Genomic DNA, 19,040 nt, shown 5'->3' on the forward strand with positions numbered 1-19,040 from the left:
CCCCCAAAAAACAGTTTTGTTAGGAGTAATATTGAGGTTGGTAATTATAATCAAATTGGGCAAGGAAATCAGAAGGAAAATTAAAATGCTCACAGCTTTAAGAAAGAATGAAAAAAAATACAGTGCTGAGTTGGACTGGGAATTCCTGCCATCAGTGAAGTATTCCAGCCTGCAAGAAGGCAGAAGGGGATTTTTACTAATGTTTTCTACCTCTGCAGTTCCCAAGACTACTTACCATGTTTTTCTGGACACTTCTGCAAATCCCACAAACATAATTTTTGGGTCAGTGGGAGTTAGGAAAATTGACTAGAATGAGAGAATTCCTCTCTTCCCATTTCACTGAAGGAAATATTGCTCTGGATAAGAATTCTACCTTCCCAGCTAGGAGAGACATACCTGAATCCACCTCTTATGCTTCATATTAAGATTAATACTTATTTCCACAGAGCAATCTTATAAATCACTGCAGTGGTCTGACTGGCGCAAGAGTTATTTGTTGGTGTTGATGTTTTTGTTATTATTATTATTATTCCAAAAAGAGCTCATTTGGCTGTTCCATTCTCAGAACCAACTCATAAATAAACACTTTGGCACAGATAGCTGTGAAGATTATTCCAGGCATCTGATAGATAAAACCACTCGGATCTGGCGTTTCCTTTTCAGTAATAAAAACAACTATACGGATTATTTTTATTACATAAAGGTTCTACAACTTTCTTCTAAATTTCTACCATGGGATGTCATTAAGTTAGTAGCCATGCTTTTGGGGGTCATTTTTCATCTGCTTTCATAATTAATATTTTTCTGGTAATATAAAGGACTCTAAATGCTGGAGGCCTAGGTAGTTCAAAACTGTTGTTCATTGTGTTTGTATTCAACTGTGAATTATGGCCAGTTCCTGATTATTCAGAATGATTAGAACAGCATCACAACTTCTAATCTATTGAACAATAATTTGATTTTATAATAAAATATGGCTCACAATTTATTCATGGAAATATCAAATGTTAGAGGTAAAAATAATAGTTAGGCTCAGTAATAAAATACAAGTCACAGTGTATTGGTGTTTATCACCAAATGTCATGTTTAAAAATATCCAACATGATTCCTCCCATTCTGTATGAACATCTAGAGTAGGCTTTATGGAAATTGCATTTGTGTATAATAAAGATTAAAAATGCTATGATTACAGTCTCAGCAACTTTATCAATGGATGTTGAATATATAATGCTGCTAACTCTAACCGGCCCACAGGATGTTCACTTTGGCAAGCTCCAATATCCTTTCTTGAAAGTGCTGAAGGGGAGATTCAACAACATTCCTTTTCAAGAAGATCTTTGCATCTGCTTGGGTGCAGAGGCTGAGACAACCATATATATTCTCTTGAGTTGCCCTCTGTACCACTTAGAAATAATTTCTCAACAGATGCTCAGGCTGGCTCCAATCAGAGATCTTTTCTTTTTCTTTTGAGCTCAATAGAAGCTCAATATGTGAAAGAAAACATATATGATAAATATAGATAATATTTTAATATAAATCAACTGTAATGATGATCTTTGGTTTGAGATGAATGGTTTTGGTACTTCCAGTGGCTAAAAGAAGCTGATTTATTTTTTATTTTCTCTTTATTCCATGTTTCTTTTTATCCATTGTGATTTTGCTTGTTTTTAACCTTTTTTAAATTTATGACTGTATAGCCAGTAAATAAATACATAAATAAAAATGTATTTTCAATTTCACTGTATGCAAAATGGGATCAATGTATAGCCATTTTAGCTGAATCAAACTGGAAGGCATTACCCTTCACTCCTCTACCAACCATAATATCGGGGGGCAATTCCAATTAAACGGGAGGCAAACTTGTTAATTCATACAGAGTAAAGTCACTCATTAATCCAGTCTCTGATGCAACATGCCTCAATTGTCTTTAGAAGGAGTCATCAGACTTATCAAGCCCCACACATTATGGTACAATTTCACATAACCACCCAAAAATGTAAGATGTTTGTATAGTCCCATGATATTTCAACAAGATCTCATGTGATGCTACCATCCAAGATGTCAGTATGATTTGCACAAGATTTGGTGTATAAAAAAAACTTGATTTTGGGGGGAAATGGTGCCTCTTGAGAACCTAGCAGGTGTCCTGCCCAAATTGCCCTGATATATATTTTAAGAATTAATCTCATAAGAGATTAAGTCCAAGATAGCTCACGCCAACAAAAAAATTAAAGTAGAACAACTTCAGTGATTATTACTCAGCTTGGATAGTAGCACTTGAAAAAAAGCTAAGCAGGGTTATATCTGATTAGTATTTGAATGGGAAACTACCAGGAAATCTGAAAGATGTAGGTTAGATTGTAAAGTTGAAAAAAAATCCCCAAAAGAGGCAATGGTAACTATTTTCATACAGTTACCAGGAAAACTATATGTCTTTATCTTAATTACTGCTCTTTCTTATTTCTCTTCTTCATCCTTCTTGGTGAAATGACTTTCATAACTAATGAAATGTCAGTTCATATTCATTATCTCACACAGTATTATACAGAAGTCATTTTACCAATAAATAGCCTTGAAAAGTATTATCACCACTACCATCACCACTGTCTTCTTCCTCCTCTTCCTCTTCCTCATTATTATTACATTATTTTTCAACAATAAAAACAGGCATAGTACTTTAATCAGTAAAAGCAAGAAGACAATCCCAATCACTAAGAGTTTAAAGTCTAAAATCAGATTTCTTCTTGTTAGGTAGAGAGTCCTTCCATCAAAAGATTCAATTTAGCTTGAAGCCAAAACACTTCATTATCTGTATTTTAATTATCTTGATTTTTTACCTTTTTTAATATATATTTTCTTTTTTGTTTTAAATTATAAGTTGCTGGGAGTTCTAATTTAAATCAAAAGGATACAAAGGCAACATTTGAATAGAAGGGCAGCATATAAACCAAATAAATAAATAAATACTATTGATCAAGATTAAATTCTCATATTGTTGCCTGGCCATGGAGACGCCAGAACATCCTTGCACTGATCTCAGAGAAATGTTGCAGAATCATTGCTATTATTAAGGCAAATGGTTTATAACATTTTATCTATTTAAATAAGAAGCACTTCCCAAACTTTATGAAGGTCTTAGATCAGGGTACAGTCAAAATGTCAGTTATTTAATTAAAAATAGTTTCTCTCTTCAATATTGTTCTTATTTCCTTGTGTGTTTGCTTCCTTCTGCTTTCAGCAACTTGTTTTACTTGTTTTATATATTTATACTTATATTTATTTGCTTTCTGTGTGTGTGTGTGTGTGTGTGTGTGTGTGTGTTTATATATATAGGGTTTTTTTTGTAAAAATATAACACTTAACCATATTTTAATATTCTTACTTAGGCCTGGATTACCTATGGTAGGTCCTGCATGCCTGTTTTCCCCACATTGTGTTGTTCTTTGCTTTTTATATTATAGTTTTATATTTCTATACTTTTTTATATTTTATTGTTGGTCTTTGGCTGTAATAAAGTATTTGTGATTTGTGAAAATAAAAATGGTAAAACAATGAATATATAATAATAATGAGTAAAAATTTACGCATGCTGTCAAAGAGATGTCTAATGTTGGTAGGACTGCAAACCTGTAATGAATCCTTGTCACTAGGAAATGACATTTTCCCAATAGAAATGTACTCTCAAAGTCTCTATTTGCTAAAAGAAATTGGATATAAGATTCATCTGAGTGAACTGTTTTTATTTTTTATTTTTAAATAAAGGCTGGGCTAAATTTAACTGAGAATCCAAGTAAAATTAACAGCATAATACTTGATACATTCTCACCCAAACTGCACAAGCAGAATTTCTAAAGACCTGGAATTTTTCAGAATCTGCGTTCTAAATGTGCTAAGGGTAGAACATTGATATTAGCTTAGAGAATGTTCATCAGTGTTTGGGATGGATAGGTAAATTATAGGTAAACCTCTGAAACAGATTTTTGGAATGCTCTGAGAGGTCTGTAGATCATTGAACTTCAGTCAAATCATTCTGAATCTCTGGGTATTTTGTTTAATAACCTCTTTAGGATTTTCTGATACCAGAAAGAATACATATTCATGTGCAAGTCTATAGGAATGCAATTTGTTTGTGGTGCTGTTGCACCATGTATCCAATGATATTGATGGAAACAACCCATTTGGTACCTGCTTTAGCCAAGCTTTCAAGATATTTAACTAAACTTTGGCTTCGGTTTTGGGCAACCCAGCCTCTGGCCTTATTAGGAGTGCATCTGGGAGATTGAAAAAGGGATCTTAAAAAATCTGGTTGGATTTTTTTCAAGGGGTCTCTGGTTGGAAACACATTCTGTCTGCACCCCATATGATTTACCCTATCATTATTTTAAATAATGCTTTGGTTTTCGAACTAGCTTGCAAGCATCAGGTCAAAAGCAGCTGCCCCCAAGCTACTCACATCCTGTGTGAATCAAGCCAGAGGCCTATACAGAAAGTTTCCAAGCATTCCTGGTGGTGGCCGAAAAAAGTATATGAATCATATAGCCTCTTAGGCCAGAATCAAGAGTGAAGACAGGATAGCTGTTAATCAATAGTGTGTATTATGTAGGGTGAACTAGTTAGCATGCATAAGAAGGCTCACTCTCCATTGAACTGCTTCAGCTGAGGAGTCTTTTGCAAAACATCTCCTAGGAATTTGCCTTAGACCAATAGTACTGCATATTACAATGTAAATCAGTTTTCTGTGATGAATATCAGTGATATGACTATATAACAATCTTTATATTTGCCACAAATACTGGAAGCACTAGTGCCATGCAGAAAAACTCTCCTGCATTTTTCCCTACCAGTTCTCATTCAAGCAGCTTTAAGACTACCTAATCTAGACATCAAAAATCTGGAGAACTGCTAGATGGGAAGAAAGGGGTTTGAGTGGATATATCTGTTTGTGGCTCCCTTGAGAAGTCTATAATGCTGGGAAAGATAGAAGGAAAGAGAGGAATTGGACAACCAACAGCATGGTGGATGGACTAAATTACAGCAGTGATGGGTGTACTGCTGGAAGACCTAAAGAGCTGGGTTGGGATAGGTCATCCTGGGCAAGATCTATCTATGTGGTCACTAAGAGTCTACACTGACTTGATGGTAATCAATATTTTTGCTACCATCTACTGGTGTATGGATTTTTCTAGTCCAGATATGATAGCTCTAAGCAACTTCTTATACATTATAATAAGACCAGAACACATAAAACAGATCCATAAAGTACAGCTTACCCAGGGTGTGAAAGGTAGAACTCTTGGGTAAAGGTTCCAAGGGCAGAGTCAAATGGCCAAGAAACTATCCTCAGAGTTATGGCCTGAGTACAAGTCAGATGCTATATCAGCTTTCTGTGTGATTATGTGGCAAGTTTCTACACCATATTGGTCATCACTTTAACTTGTCATGGCCCTTACTTAGAATGAAATCACTTGCATATACAATAACTATACTACAGTTCGGCACAGTTTTAAAATGCAGTAAACATAAAATACAGACTCTGTATTTTGATACAGATATGAATGCCTCAATAATTTCTGCTTAATACTTACAGGCTGGAGTGAAACTAAATTAATTGTGAAATCCATGGAATTAATAATTAATATATGTCTCTGCTTTTAATAGAAACTAAATTCAAATAAGTTAATACGTTTTAGCCCTATGTGCTTTGACTGCAGAAGGAGGTAATCAAAATGTAAGTAATTTCCTATCTCTAAGGAGTCCCTGTTAAAGTAAGGCAGATGGTTACACACTACTTTTGAAAGCTTTTTTGCTTCCCCAATAGTTATCCAGCAACCATTCTATTGGGCTATAGAAGAGGGAGAGTCAGGAAGTAACCATGACACTAGCAGTTTTTGGCTCTTTTGCTCTTTGAAGCGAGTAATGAATGATAAGAAGACCAACAAGTATGTAAGAGAGGAAACACCATCTGCACAGTTTTATTTGGGTAAGAATATTCATAAATCAAACAGAGAAATCTGCAAGAAAAAGCATTTGATTACACAGGCCAATGAAACAAAAATTATTCTAGGAAGAAACTGAGAACCTAATTTCATAGTACTTGCTTTTGAGACCATATTAATAGAACTGACAGCTAGGAGGACCATAAAATATAGAGTGCAAAAATCATACATTCCTTGTTTGATTCCTAAATAGGCGGATCTCTAGAAAGTGACAAAAAAGTTGGTAAGACTTAGATATTCCAGATATTAAGTGTATCTTTTTATAAATGTAAATCTGCCTTGGGAATATATACTTTAATAACGATGCTTAAATAGGTTATTATTTGGGAGAAAGGGTAGTCTTATCTCAGGTTTATAAATGCCTGCCAGATGTGAGGTATGAATGATGCAGTATATTTTACAAAGGGAAGTGGTTTGTCATTGTCTTCTGGATATTTCTTTTGACACACAAGTCAAGCCTGAAACACTGGGATTTTCCGGTGGTCTCTGATTTAAGCACTAACCTGTTATCACCCTCCTTAACTTTTCAAGATCAGCCAAGGGAGCTGGGCAATATTAGATCAGGAAGGATATAAAGGAGATGCTATAGTTAGCCAAGTCAGGTGTTTGTGATGAAAAGCTCTGTTTTGTCTGGTTAATTTATGGGTGAAACCTGTTAAACAATTACTTTAGAAATCTTGATGTTGAAAGTGATTGGATTGTGTTAATGCAACACCATACTAAATTATCTTTGTACTCTTATGATCTTATATGCAGGAAAAAGGGTGACTCTTTTTTGCTTCAGATAAAATACTGCCTTAGAATAAATGCTTGGATAAAATACTATGCAGGAAGATATGTCTCCAGGAAATTTGAGGGTGTACTTTTCAAACATTTAAGTGCCCTTCCAACCCTATGATTCTATGAAGTATGACTGCTAATGGTTAAGCTAAACTGTTAAAACAGAAACATACAATCAGATTTTTGAATACAGAGCAGTTGTTCAAAAACATCTGATTATACTACAGTGGGTCAACTCTCTAATATCTAGTCGTGAAGTAACATTAAGAATCAGGGCCAGAGATTTCTCCATTTTCTTTCCCTACTCCAGCCTTTTAACTTTTGTGCTGTCTGTTTCTAGATTGCTAGGCCAACAGGAGATGTTATCTTATTTATATTGACATGTAAACCACTTTGGAAGTCAATTTGATGAAAGACCAGTTATATATGTTTAAAACTGATGCATGGGTCAGTCAGTGAAAGAATCAATGAAGCCATCTTAATAGTTGCTCCATTACTACAACTTTAGCTTCATTTTCATCATCAAGCTTCCAATAGTCAGTTTAGGTTTTGGCCTAATTAGGTGTTTGTTTATTTTACTTTGCATTGATTTGCAAACTGTTTAAAGAAAACAAAACAACAAGGGCTCTTCCCTTCAAAGCAAACAGAGAATGAGATAGGAAACCATGTTTGATTGTTACTATAGAAATTTCTGGGCTGAATAGAAAGTCTTTTTATTTTTATTGCCTAGAAATAAACCTTAAAAGCAGAGGATAGACACCACATTACCAAGAGCCACAACTGTTCATAAGGATTCCTGCTAACTCAAAGTGATTAAGGAGGCATCTTCTCTGCCAGATTTGAGCATTTCTGGCAGAGAAATAGTAGTGAATATTGTTTTCATGAATAAAGTTTACAAATCCGTATTTAGTGATGAATTGCACAGCAATATAGAAAAACTTTTATCACAGATTTCAAACATATTGTTCTTGCAGAAAACATGACTAGTAAGTAGCATCTTCATTATGATGGATGTTCAGACATGGCATTTAATTTGTTCCTACTGTCCTGGCCAGGAAGAAAAATTGTTTTTAGCTTTCAATTAAGTCTCAAATGGTGTAACTCAGTCTATGTACCTTTTGACATTATGTGATATGCATACTCAGATGTTAGTTGTCTTTCCTCTCAGCCACCAGCATTTATCTTTTCTGAATTGGTGGATAGATTCTTGATCTCTAATACAAAGTGCAGGTAGGTAACCATCCATCTCCAGATTTATCCTAGAAAATGAAACATTCCCCAAGAAAATATAATAGTAATTTTATGAGGAAGACTGGGGTGAAGTTGGTTACAATTCAGTTCAGCAATGTATTGTCAATGCAAGGAATTAACTCTATCTTAGAGAATATCTAGTTATTTACATGGATTTATGTATTGTCCTGCTACCAGGCAATTTACAAAAAGTTAAAAGCTAGTGCTTTATAACTATAAAATGTTCAATTACTGAATTTTTTCCTGGTGCATTTTTAAAGAATTTTCCAAATCTCCTTCTAGCACATAAATTCCTGACATTTGCACCCAATTTCTTGATAAATTTGGTCTCACCTCAGTGTTTTTGTGTATTTTTGTTACAATTTCCCATAGCCCACAACAAATGTGTGGTTTCCAACTGCAAAAAGTTTGATTGTTTTTGCTCCATCTATCAGAAGAAACCATCATTACAGTTGGGTACTTTTTAATGGAGAGCCATATTATTTTGAGAGTTTCCAGCCACATGTCTTTTCTTCTCTCTTTCTGACACTATTTTTTTCTATGTTTCTGCTACCATCTTCTTTTCTTCTTCTTCTTTTTTCTTCCTCCTATGTAGCTGGCTCAGTTGCTTGATCCTTGTAAAGAATCTTTGAATTGAATCTGAGTTGAATGTGTGGCTTTGAGTTATATGATGCCCATCTTAATCTGCGAGGCTGGCAATTGCTCTCCAGACTACAAGGCAGCTCTCCTCTGTGGTGTCAGAGATCTTTCTGCATGGAATCTCAGACTTTCTGCATGTAACAAACCCTTCAGCTCTCCCACTTGAAAATATTTTGTTTTTTACCAACCACAAAACCCAGATTCATTTCAAGTCCTGTTCTCTGATAATGGGTTGTTTGTTAAATATGTTCTAAAATGGCATCCTTTTGGGAATAAGAGTGCATCACCTATTATAATCCATTTAAAAAAAAACTTTGGAAAACTAATCCACACTTTCTCCTACAGAAGTCCTTTTAGGACATTCATTAATATTGCAGAAGCCACAGGACTACAATAACCAGAAATACACTGAATTATCAGATGAGCCAAATCAGGTATCAGTTACTTTATAAAGAGCAACAATTGTTTCAAGTCAAGATGTAGGAAATAAACAGAATCTATTTGCTGAATATTTATTTGAACAAACCTGCAAAGACAAGAACAGCACCCAGTACTTTTCAGACAATGGCAAGACTTAATGGCATGTTGGCATTTTGCTGTAATTTAGAAGGTAGCAGAAAAGAGAGAGAGAGAGAGAGAGAGAGAGAGAGAGAGAGAGAGAGAGAGAAACTGATTGCTTCCCAAGGAAGAACTATACTATTTACAAATGTAGTCTGTTATTTATGCAGCTGAACCTGAATTTTCAAGGATTTTCTTTCTTTCTTCTTTTAAAAGTTCTGGTTAAAGTGAGAGACTGAGAGAGATGAATTTATAGCAATGAAACATTTCATGGCAGTTTGGAAATATAAAGAATTGGAAGCATCTAATAATTTGGCATATATAAAGACATCAAACTGACACTGTACTTCTGTCAACCTTAATGAGAATGTAGTTTTATGTCAGCTTATCTGCTTTGGGATTAATGCACATAAAATTTTCTGCTTTAAAAAAGCCTTTTTTTTTTTAAGAAATAGGAAATTATGAGAGCACTCTAGAGATATATCGGAGGGAGGGAGGGAGGGAGGGAGGGAAGGAAGGAAGGAAGGAAGGAAGGAAGGAAGGAAGGAAGGAAGGAAGGAAGGAAGGAAGGAAGGAAGTTAGTTTCTCCATAACATTTTTATTCTGCTTACTTTTATTTTCTGAAAAACTGAAACACTGGAAAATGATGAAATACTTTCTAACATTTTGTTTTTCAAAGATACATAAATGGTTAAGAAAAGTGTCTATGTTGTCACCCAGCTGTTAGTCTGCAAAATAACTTTTTAAAATTTTAAAATAGGAAGAACAAAATGCATTTTCTTCTCCAGGGAACGTTTGTTTTCGGAAGAGGAGGAAGACTCAGCTCCTCTTTGATATGTGTATGATTCCTTTTGTTGATTTTTGATCTAGAGCCATGTTTCTCAACCTTGGCAACTTGAAGATGCATGGACGTCAACTCCCAGAATTCTGCCAAGGTTGAGAAACACTGATCTAGAGGTTGGTGGATCTGTTCCTCTCTTTCTTTGTCTTAAAGCATTAGGAATGGATAAACAATGACAGCAGAACCCCTGTATTCATATCTGTAGGGTGCTAAAAATAAGATTTGCTTTATATTGGAACTCTCTTCTATGATATTTTAGGGTATTCCTAGCAGGCAAAAGATATTTTTTATTTCCCAGGCCTTTGGGTGGGGCTGGGGAGGGGGGATTAGGTTGGGCTAACTGCTGGGTGAGAAAATATTATCTAGTTAAATAGTGCTTTAAAGTTTAAATAATACTTTAATTCTACTATTGTGTTTTAATGTATGCATTTAGTTTCTATTATTTATTATTGAGCATCATTTGTTGGTGAAAGGTCAACTAAATACAAAGAGACATAATAATGGTAAGAATTGTGCTACTCTGTAATCCTGACATGTCAAATGTCACCAATGGTGTAAGTTAAAATGTACCTCTCCTGCATCACATATTGTTAACCATGATGATTAAAATGGATCCTCCATGCCAAAAGGCAGCATTTTTCTAAATTGTAGAATCTCAGCTACAATATTTAAAATCAAGATAGTATGGAAAATATGAACAGACAGAAGATTTCCCCTTTTTTTCCACAGTAATAGGATCTGAGGCCATCCATGGAAGGCAGTTGTTTTTTTAGAAAACACATAGTTAACCTGTAGATTTTACTTTTACCAAACCAATTTAAATGCTTCTTGAAGGGTATAGAATACTGTACATTATTATTAAGAATGATAACTACCTTCATTTAACAACTAAGGAATATTGGGGAACTAATGTAAACTTTAGAATTAAAGGCCTGAAGTATTAAATGTTTCGATCCTTGCCTCTGAACTTCTATGATATATTTTTTTTCTGTTGTTATTTTTCCTTTATATTGTTTTATTGTACAGGTAGTTTTTGTTAAGTGACTGACTTGTTTAGTGACTGCAGTTACGACAGTGATGAAAAAGTAACTTTACGACCAATCTGCATATTTTGCTTTTCTCAGGTCTGGAAACCAAGGAAAGCTGAAGTAAGATCATAAGCACAGTCTCAGTGTCACTTAGCTCCCACTTTGCTTAATGACCAAGTTGACAGTCCCAAATGTGGTCACCAAAGAAGTACTGCCTGTATTATTATAAAACAGAAGTAGTACATTATATTATTTGGGTACAGAGGTATTTATACACTGTTGACTGGAGATTAACACTGATGTTTGGATAACTTAGAAAAAAAAGTTTATATCAATATTAATAAAATGTAAGGTTGTTTAAATTTTACATTTAAACCTAAATGTCTCATTAATAGACAACTGCAACATACATTAAATTATTTGTTATATAACAAAGATTTCCATTTTAAGCTTAATACTTAATACTAAGGTCTCCACTGTATTGTTACTTATTATTGTACCTGCATATTAAAAAAGAAAAAAAAGGGAAACAAAAACAAATAAACAAGAAAAAGAAAAAGTTGTTTAAAAAGCCTGTTTGATTTCTAACTTCCCACTTTTTGTGCCTCTACCGATTTGTGGTGTTTCTAAGCATTTAGGCCCCCTTAGAAACCATGCTGTGTAATACTTTGTACATATGGGAACCACATTTGCTTGAATCTGGTTAAGTTTCTGTTGTGAATATATAATGTTAATTTTGCCATTGCTGCATATTCTCCAAGTTTAAGATTTCATTCAGATATTGTTGGAATTGTATCTTTCTTCCAATGTTGGGCAAAATTCATTCTTGGCGCCATGAGCAGGTATCTCATTAAATTATGATATTTCTTGTTGATATATTCTGGGTTTATACCTAGTAAAGAAAAATTGTGATTTCATTTCAAATTTAATTTCCAAAATTTTATGCATTGTACTATGTATATGTGGGGAGATGGGCGGGGACAAGTCAAATAAATAAATAATAATAATAATAATAATAATAATAATAATAATAATAATAATAATAATAATAATAATAATATATTTCAAGTACTTTTGAGATGTTGTGCATGTCCACCACATGTGGTAAAGTGTTCTTTTTTGTTTCATGGCATTTCTAACATTTATTACTGTGTGATTTATCTATCTTGAAGATTATTAATGGAGTTGTGTACCACCTGTATAAAACATTTTGCACCAATTTTCTTTTAGATTGTAGCTTGCAGTAAATTTTATGGATTTGGTCCATCATTCTTCCCATTGTTGTATTGTGACTGTTTCTTTAAAATTTTGCATCCAGTTTATCAAACAGTATGATGTGTTGTTTTGGTCACAGACTACTGGCCTAGAGGAGCCTGAATATATATATTTATCAATCAATCAATACATTTATCAATTAAAAATACACTGATCCTTGGTATATAAAGCACAAAAATGTCTTTTACCAGGCACATATTTACCATCCCAATTTACATATTCAGATTTTCTTTGCAGGAAATCGGTATACACTTCTAAAATTTCGTGCAGCTGCAAATTTCAACTAGATCCCAATCTTGTAGGTAGAAAATTCCAGTATACTCCTGATGCATTGCAAATTTCAAATCCATTCCCAATTCTATTTTTGGGCAACATTTTTATTTTAAATATATTTTGTCAGGCAGAATTTCTCTATATTCCAATAAATTATTGTAAAAGCCAAGTGTCTTATATACCCCTTGCATGCACATTCGCCACCAGTATGTAGGAATTAAATTTTATGCTTTGGGCAAAAATTATATTTGGGTTTTCAAATCTCAGGATGAACTTCTTTAATTATCATGTTGCAGACAAAGTTGGCAGTTTGGTTCAGCCTTTTCTCTGATCTAGGGATGTTTCCTGAATATGAGGAAGGAAAGCAACATAGTTACACTAGAACCATATGAAAATACTTGTTAGAATTTAATAGAACAGTTAAGATTAATGTAACATAATATCCTCAGCATCTTTCACATTCCCAATCAGTTCCAAGCATTTGCTAGCAAATGAGTAACCTCAGTCTCCAACTGGCAGTAAGAGACCCTGCATCTTAGTCAGAGAGGAACCACTTTTTTGTCATCATTTCTGGGTTTAGTTATGTATTATTAGGAGGAGGAGGAGGAGAAAAAATGATTTTCATAATCATAATATCAAGGTACTATATAGTAATTATTACATTCAGGCAATACTCTGGAGACTTTATTTGAAAAAGAAATGTAGTTGTGCATGACTTTGCTTGCTCTTATATTTATCAAAGTAGATAAGTAGATCTATGGGTTTTCTGTCAGAATGATTTCTTCTTCTAAAATTGTGCCTATTTCTAAATTATTTACATAATTGGCATTTGTGACCTGTTCATATTAAATATATTATCTATGAATCTTTCATACCCTCCCAGAGTCTATAAATCTGTTTAGAAAACCAGTATTTGTTCACTGTCAATAAACATTGTCAACATTAATTTTAGAATAATGTTCCTTCATATGATGCAGCATTCTTATTTTGCCAAAGATTCTCACTGGCTGATCCCTATGTACGTGATTTAAGAAATAATAAAAGTGGTAAGGTGATAAAGGATGAACAGAGTTAAGCACTATAATTTGAAATAATAGCTAAAATGATGGTGTTTCTAAAGTACTTGGGCAGATGGTTTAACAATACTTAGCTGACACTGTGTTATGTTTCTGTGACACAATACAGTATGTTTGCAACAAGCACTGTGTGTTCAGTTTTAGAACGGAAGTTGATGACATTTTATCATGTTTGCTGAAACAAATCTGTTCTAGGTGTCAAATTAATTAAGCTGCAAATTAAATTCAGTTTTTCCCCTAATAGAGTGTTAGATATGCCATGTTGTATAAACCTGGAATAAATATACAATACAAATAATAAGGGCTGAGATTGAAATTCATGATTATTTCTAGATAAGCCTTCCCTCTGGCAAGCTTTTGATTATGAATCGAAAACCTGCAAAGTACATACCCTCATTCTGGATTAATTTTGGAGATGTTCAAAAGTGCATTTTGAATGTACAGTATAGTGAAGGGGCTTTGTATTTTCTGTACCTTTGTCTGTACAGGTTATACATATAGATTTGCTCTCACAATTGAGAATTCCATTTTTTGTAAAGTTTCCAAGAATATACTGTATACAGCACTGATCCATAACCATAAAGAGGAAATGCCCCACCCAAAAAAGTGCATAAGAGGCACAACATTTTGAGTTGTTTCAACTCAGCATAGGTTACCCTGAAAGTTGATTTATTTATCAATGGGATTGTCTAATCTAAGTTTCAATCCATCTCAATTTGTTGTGTATAATATAAGAAATAATGATATCTCATTATAGCAGGGAAGTGTGCAGCTAAATAAAATGTGTAGCTGAACAATCTATCATCTGGATATTCATTGTTGATTATCAAGATCCCTGCTGTTCTCATTGATCTTTATCTTAAAACAGATTTGGATGGAATAGTCCTTCAAATAGAAGATGTCTTCAAATAAAGGGGTATGCCTTGTTCAGTAGGAAGGAGGTTCATAATTTGGTTGACTGTTACTATGTGGATTTCACCTTTATAAATGGTTTTGTAGTGATTTAGTTTGATTTTTAGTGGAATCACAACTCAATAATTTCTAGGAAAAGAAAGGTTGCTGGGTCTATTGTCTGTTTGAAAACATGCCTCTCTAATTTGGCAGTGCTTACCCCTCTTCCCAATTCCCACATGAAACGTTCACTATAATTGGTAAGGAACATGTATTGTGCTTATACACCTAGAGTTTCTTTAAGTTTGCATGTATTGTGGTTGAATGAACCATACCAAATCTTTGCAGAGTTGGATCCCAGCCATTATGGAAACCTCTTCTGGATTTAGTGAGATCTCATTATGGAATAGGTCAGTTTCCAGTTGATCAACAATGGAGATTTTTCTCTTGGATACCCACATCTACAGGAGAATTCCAATTTTCCTGGAATGTGATATAATCCTAATTTTGTGTCTTGTTTTCTATTTATAGGACCTCTGCTTCCCTCCCTTAATGCTCCCTGAGGCCATAGTATGACCAAGAATTCATAAGGTTGTTAGCCTTAATTTGGGCTTTCTGCAAGATTTTTCCCATTAAAACTTATCTTCCAAGTTTGCCTTCCTATAATAAATTAAAATGAACACAGCATTAGGAATATATACTCTGCTCATCTTTTTTCTTCCTCCCAAGACAAAAAGGAATGTATGATTTTTGAATTTGGGATTGCAAAATGCAAAGGCACTTCCACAACCTATCTCTTGGAATAGGTGACAATGCTAACACATTTGACATCAATCAGAAGAAATGGTGCAGTGCCCTGAAGAACTAAAACTGTCACTTGATATTCTGTGGATAAGATATCAACAGTAATTTCAATCACATTGTCAGCACTTTGCAGGACTTGTTAATTACCCTTAAGGTGGAGGCAATGATCGCTTTCAAACCAAGCTGCTTTTTTAATGTTGGGGAAAACAAATTTACCTTTCCTGGTCTTCTGATGGAAAATGTGGAGACAGAGGATCTTAGATGTTAATTATACTTAATGCATTTATGTATTCCATTTCATCTCTTGTTTACATGTCTAGGTGTATCTCCAATTGCTTTTTTAAACAGGTAGAGTCAATTAGAAACACTTATCTAATTAACAACCATGTTGTAATATGAGATCAGCAAATACCAGCCTATATTTGATCTGCCCCAACAATACCACCTATCAGAATGGTATTCCCTCTGCTGCGTTTTCTTTAGCCAAAAAGCTCTGGTTTATTTAATCTTCTGGGATGATGATGATGATGATGATGATGATGATGATGATGATTTTTCTAGGAAGAAGAAGCAGACGAGAATAGACACATACAGTATTTTGCTGTTGTCTTGATTTTGTCTTAGTGGAGTCAACATTAGTGGCCCTATTTAAAACTCATTGCTAGTTAAAAACTGAAGCTAGTGCAATTGCTAATACAAAGCCCAGAAGTGAAAAGGACAATATGGGAGATATATTTCATTCATAAATAAATGAGTGAATGAATGTTCAGAAAAGTTTAGAGCATTATTTCCAACCTGGAGCCCTCCAGATTTGTTTGGGACTAGAACCTCCCATGGCTTGGTAATTTTGGGAAATTGTAGTCCCACCATAAGTGTTGGGCATCAAGTTGAGAAGGCTGGTTTAGATGTACATAAATAGCATAGCTTTTAGCATGCAAAGGTACCTGGAAGGGGTGTCTTGAAACTAGGTATTATGTTCTTTTCTTAGTTTTTCTTCTTTTCCATAAATATTTGTAGTTGACCCAGAGAACTGCAGCATTCTGGTACAGATTAAAAACATTTTCACTATGAGTTGCTTATGCAAATTATACTGTACTTTTCACACTAAATCAATTTCTGAAATTGTTTCTTTATTACAGGCTTTGAGGTTGACCCTGAGATTGAGTAGCAATTGAAAAAAAATGTAAATTAATTTTTGAAAGGCCACAACTTAGTGAATCAAATAATGATCTAGCTGGATGAAATTCTTGAAAGCTTGATAGCGTGTGCACTTGTTTCCATGTTTCAATGTTCACATTAGAAAGAACAGAGTTTAATTTATATCAGATCCTGGGCAAATCTAGCATGCTGTAATTTCTACCTGTGTCACATTAAAAAACAAAATCAAAACTCTCTCCTTTTTTCTTGCCTTGTATTGTTAGGTACAATTGTTAGGGATAAATTATTTATCTGTTTAGAAAATTAATTAAAATGAACCAATTTCTCAGGTATAGCAATCCAACTTTGCAGTTATATTACTGTGCCAGGATTGTTTTGGGAATTGTTCAGAAATTTGCTGTTATAAACTTGAGTGCTAAAGAATAGTTTTATATTCACTACTGGAGAATCAGCTCTGCTGAATTCAAGAGGGGTTACTTCAGTATAGGCACGTGCGGTTGATTAAAATAGTTGTTTCATCTAGAATCAAGTCCCACTACTGACTTTTTTGACTGATGTAATTTCTGCAACATATGATAGAAGGGGAACATTTCTAGCTGCCACACCACTTAGAGACTTTTAATTCGTAGTGTTGGATGTGGCTCTAGAGTCTGAGGAATGCCAATCTTGGATTCTACCAATATGCAGTGGCCCTTCATCTCTTCCAGGCCGCAACACAAAGACACTTACCTTTGCTTTAATCATATTTTGTTGTACTGCATATATTTGTATTTTTTGAAAAACATTCAGAATGCTTTTTTTAAGCAAGATCATCATTAAAAAAAAAAAAAAAAGTAAGCTATAGAAAGAGAAAAAGCAGAAGTGTCTATGTCCACAAGCAAAAGTGGAAAGTCCATACAGGGTGCAACAGTAGAAACAAGTTAATTCCACTGCATTGATTACAAACAATTGATTATATATCCCAAGCTTCTAAGAGCAATACTCTTTAGCATCTTTTATGAATTAGGTACCTTATTTCCAGGTCTGAGTCAGCATATTTCAGGAAATGTGGTAGTATCAATATCAATAACCAAAACTAAAACCAAAAGCTATGCAAAGGTATTTGCATGTGTACCTCCTTTTTCCTTCCCACCTTCTCCATCACAGCTATTTGGAGACAAAAATCCCACTTGTATTTACTTAAGTGGAAATGCTGAAGCTATTCTACAGTAGCTGTTACACTCAGTGAAATTTCTACAGGGCCCAGAGGCCTTTTACTATCAAATTCTTAGGAACTCCAGAAGGAGAAATTGGGAAGGAATTTCTCTGCTCATACGATTTCTCATAATAACTGTTTTTTCAGGGACATAACCCCTTCAAGTCAAGTCAAGGCAGACAGACAGACAGACAGACAGAAAGATAGAGTTCAGCTCTTTCCATTATATAAATGCTTGAAAGATAAATTAAAACATTTATGAAATACTACCATATAGATTCATTGACATGATTTAATGTTTCATTTAACATGTGGCATCTCTTAACAGAAAATTCACCACTACTGTCAAAAGACAAGGATGGTTTGGGGAAAGCAAATAGAGTTAAATTGGTTGAAAACTCATAAATGATTGTAGAGTAAATAAAGTTCATGGAATCACATTCATAATATTTCTGAGGTGGGAAAAGGTTGCAGTCTCTTTGAGAACAAAATGCTAACCTCCTCCACACTTTTCATATTCATGAAAATACATGCTAAAAATGTGTGGGTCATAATGTATTTTGGAAGACTCCTGGGATGGGACAGAGTTGCTATCAAAGTATCTTTTTACAAGTCTGTAAATAAAGGCCTGTCTGAAATTAAAAAAAAAAAACTGAATTGTGATGATGATTCTTACATGGAACGGAAGCATGCTATTTCAATACAATACTGTGAGCTTGTTCTCCATACAAATTTTAGAATTGGCTTTTGATTGGCTTCAGGAGTAGCATCTCTTGATGTGAGCATCCTCACATCCTCAGTCTTTCGTTAAGAGAGAACTTTGGATAAATTTCTTCTCTCCTTGGAATAAAAGATGCAGGTGTGAAATTATTCATGTTTATATGTTTCTTTTGCCTTTCACCTGCTCTACTATACTGGGACTTTCATTTTGTAAGGGGAAAGTCAAAGGAATCTATGGGGCAGAAAATATTGCAAGTATATTTTTAAATGCTACTTTGGACCTCCCAAATCATAGAAAGCAACTCTGTATTGATTTATACTGTATATCTGTTACTGTTATATGCTTTGATGAACCAATATTCAAATACATGAGGTGTCTTGTTAGAAAATCCAGAGCTTGAAATCTTTGCTGACTCTGTAGATGACAAGAAAAAAAGATTTTAACCTGCTTTGCCCTCAATCAGTGGCAGACACTGTTGCTTGCTTCTCTGAAAGCTGAATCAATCCTTTTTTCATTTCTTTGAAGTATCCCAACTGTATTTAATAAATCAGAAA

At 34.2% G+C, this 19,040-nt stretch overlaps 1 protein-coding gene across 2 annotated transcripts in view; it reads left to right on the top strand.

Annotated features, from left to right (window-relative positions):
* Positions 1–19,040, top strand: part of CNTNAP2 (contactin associated protein 2) — a 1,202,163-nt gene that overhangs the window by 8,859 nt on the left and 1,174,264 nt on the right. The window lies entirely within an intron of this gene.

This window comes from Python bivittatus, unplaced genomic scaffold, assembly GCF_059951505.1.
Source record: "Python bivittatus isolate LINGU-HERP-01145 unplaced genomic scaffold, Pbiv_v1 ctg000610_np1212, whole genome shotgun sequence".
In the NCBI taxonomy this organism is placed as follows: domain Eukaryota; kingdom Metazoa; phylum Chordata; class Lepidosauria; order Squamata; family Pythonidae; genus Python; species Python bivittatus.